This window comes from Tupaia chinensis, unplaced genomic scaffold (assembly GCF_000334495.1).
Source record: "Tupaia chinensis unplaced genomic scaffold, TupChi_1.0 Scaffold000600_1, whole genome shotgun sequence".
NCBI lineage: Eukaryota > Metazoa > Chordata > Mammalia > Scandentia > Tupaiidae > Tupaia > Tupaia belangeri.
Genome location: NW_006160117.1, coordinates 6,736,317 through 6,739,886, shown reverse-complemented (window position 1 = coordinate 6,739,886; position 3,570 = coordinate 6,736,317). Strand labels below are relative to the sequence as shown.

At 37.2% G+C, this 3,570-nt stretch overlaps 1 pseudogene; it reads right to left on the bottom strand.

Moving 5' to 3' along the window:
* The window catches only part of LOC102470068 (proteasome subunit alpha type-1-like), a 36,026-nt pseudogene that overhangs the window by 29,786 nt on the left and 2,670 nt on the right, over positions 1–3,570 (bottom strand).

Sequence of the window (3,570 nt, the reverse complement as noted above, 5' to 3'; positions counted from 1 at the left end):
TGAAAGGGCTGAAAGGAAAAAATCTGCCAGCCAAGAATACTTTACACGACAAAGCTGTGTTTCAGCAATGAGGAAGAAATAAAAACTTTACCAGACAAACGAAAGCTATGGGGAGTTTATCACCCCGAGACATTGCTTTACAAGAATTGCCAAAGGGAGTTACTTAAACTGAAACAAAAGGCTGCTAATTAACATGAAACCATACAGAAGCACAAAACCTAACCCTATAAGTAATACAGAGAAATATGTAGAATACTCTAGGACTGTACTAGTGGTGTGGAAATAATTTTGTCTCTAGCACAAGGGTAAAAAGACAACATTATTGAGAGCTATAGTTAAAATGAATTGGCAAGGGATAAGTACTTCAAAATGATGTCAATTTAGACATCAGAAATATAAAATGTACGAAAGGGAGAGAAGTAAAGATTTACATGATATGCCATCAAAGTTAAACTGTTATCAGCTTAAAATAGACTATAGTTTAAGATGTCCATGTAAGCCTCATATTAACCAAAAGGCAAAAATCTATAGTAGACACACACAAAAAAAATATTAAAATGGTTGAAAAATATTGCTACAGGGTTGGCCTTATAGCTTAATGTTTAAGGAAACTTAAACATTAAACTGGGATGCGGGTATTTTGATCTCACATGGCTGATTGTGGCTCAAATCCTGGCCCTAGTGACTCAAAGGGTATACCCAGAAGCATGTGCATGTGTGCCCCAAATCCTGACAGAATAGAGGAGAAGGAATTGTGACATGACTACACTTCACTGGTGGGGCGTTTTCTTTCTGTTTCTTCCCTATGAATACACAGGTAGTATGGTTATTAAAAAACAGAAAAAATATTTAAAAACTACTACTACAGGGGTTGGCAGGTGGCATGGTGGTGGTTAAGGGCACTGGACTCCCACATAGCTGACTGTGGTTCGAGTCCTGGACCTGGCGGCTTGTTATCTCACTTTCTCTGTCCCTCTCTGATAAAATTAAAATAAAGAAATAAAGTTAAATAAAATAATTCTTTTAAAAAAATACTACTACTACAAAAAAAACCATTAAACCACAAAGGTAAGTAGCAAGAGGTGAAGAAAGTGCCTACAAAACAACCAAAACACAAACATACACACACACACACACACACACACTTAACAAAATGACAAGAGTACTTTTTTTTTATTACCTTAAATGTAAGTGGATTAAATTCTTCAATGAAAAGAAATAGTGTGAATGAATGGAGGGGAAAAAAACCAATACCCAACTATAAACTGCCTACAAGACACTCACTTCATGTTCAGGACACACATCAACTAAAAGTAAAAAGATGAAAAAATATATTCCTTATAAATGGAAACCAAAAGAGAGCAGGGGTAGCCAATACTCATGCTTGATGAAATAAACTCTAAGTCAAAAATTGTGACAAAGGGAGACAAAGGACACTGTATGTGAAAAAGGAGTCAATTCATTAATAGGATATAATCATTCTTAATATATATGCATGTAACAGTGGAACATTAACATATATAAAGCAAATATTAAAGGATCAGGGGCCTAGTGATGATGTGGCTGTAATGCAACTGTACCCACATGAGAAAGGTCCTGGGTTCATATTCTGGGACCTTCCCAAGCATGCTGGGTACTCATGTGCATGCCTATGATCGGGGCTGGCTGGGACTGGAGAGGGATCATGATACAAGGACCCTGCTGGGAGTGCCTGTCTTTCCATCTCTGTCACTCTCTCATGGAAGAAATAGATAAAATTAAATATATATGTATATATATGGAAGGATCCAGAGGAAGAAATACATTGTAATATAGTAATAGCAGAGAACTTCAATACAGCAATTTCAATATTGGACAGATTATCCAGACAGAAAATAAGTAAGGAAATATTGGACCAACACTACAGGCCAGATAGACCTAACAGACATCTACAGAACATTTGATCCAACGACAGAATGCACATTCTTCTCAATCCCACACAGAAGCTTCTCCAGGTTAGACAATATGTTAGATCACAAGTCTTAGCAAACTTAAGGTTGAAATAATATCAAGTATCTTGTTGATCACATGATCTCAAACTATAAATCAGTAACAGGAGGAGTTTTGATTTACAAATACATGAAAATTAAACATGCCCCATGTTTAATTGGCACCAATGTGCCAATGATGAAATTAAAATACTTTGAGGCAAATGAAAATGGGAACACCATAGCCCATAATTTATGTTATATATTTGATAAGGAATTATAACCTAAATTTGTAAGGATCTCAAACAACTCCATAAAAAACTAAATAATCCCATTAAGAAACAGGCAAAGGATCTGAATAGACATTTCTCAAAAGACAACACATGAATGGCTAACAGTTACATGAGAAAATGTTCAGTACCACTCATTTGTATTACTCAGGATTCTCTAGAAAGACAAAACTAGTAGGAGATGTATCTAGATCTGAGAGAAAATGTATTAGGAGAATTGACTCACGTGATTATGGTGACTGAGACGTTCCATGACAAACCATCTGCAAGCTGGAGATCCTGGGATGCGGGTGGTTTGACTGAGGCTATGACAGAATCTCAGAAGCACAGGGACTGGCAGAACTCTCAGTCTGAAGCCAAAAAAACTGAGAACCAGTAGGGCCGGGGTATGTTAGTAGAAATCCTGGAGTCCAAAGGTAGGTAGGCCTGAGTTTTGATGTCCAAGGCAGCAGCAGCAGAATTCTAGCCCTGCTCTCCAGAAAAGAGCAACCTAGTTTTCAAATTTGTTCTCTCTTGGCCCCTGGCCTGTTGGATGGTGCACACCCACACTGAGTACAAATCTTCTCTATCTGGTCCACTCAGACTCGCATGTTAATCGCTTGTAAATCTTCACAGACACCAGAGTAATGATTTACCAAGTTCCTAGGTATTCTTTAATCCAGTTGACACCTAAAATCAATCATCACGCTAATTACTTGGCGAATGCAAATCAAAACCACAATGAGCTATCACCTCACACCTGTTAGAATGGCTATTACTAAACTGACAAAAGATAAAATTTTAGAAAGAATGTGGGGAAAAAAGAACTTTTGTTTTCTGTTGGTGGAATGTAAATTAGTACACTCATTATAGGAAACTGTACGGAGGTTCCTCAAAAAAACTAAAAATAGAATTATCACATAACCGAGCAATGCTGTCTCTGGGTATTTACCTTAAAGATTTGAAATCTGTCTGGTGAAGAGATTTTGCCTGTTCCTATTTGTTGTGTCTCTATTCACAATAGACAAGTTATGGAACCAACCTACGTGTCCACCAACAGATAAAATCAATAAAGAAAATGAGGTAAGTATAGATATTAGAGTATTATTCAGCGTTTTTAGGGGCCAGCAGGTGGTGTGATGGCTAGGGCACTGGACTCCCTCATGGCCATCTGCGGTTGGAGGGGTCAAGTCCTGAACCTGGCAGCAAGCTTTCTCATTTTTCCTCTATTTCTCTTTCTTTCTCTCTCTCTCTCATGAATGCATGTGGCCTACAGTAAGTTAAATAATAATAATTAATAAAGTTAAATAATTTTAAAGAGAATATTACTCAAC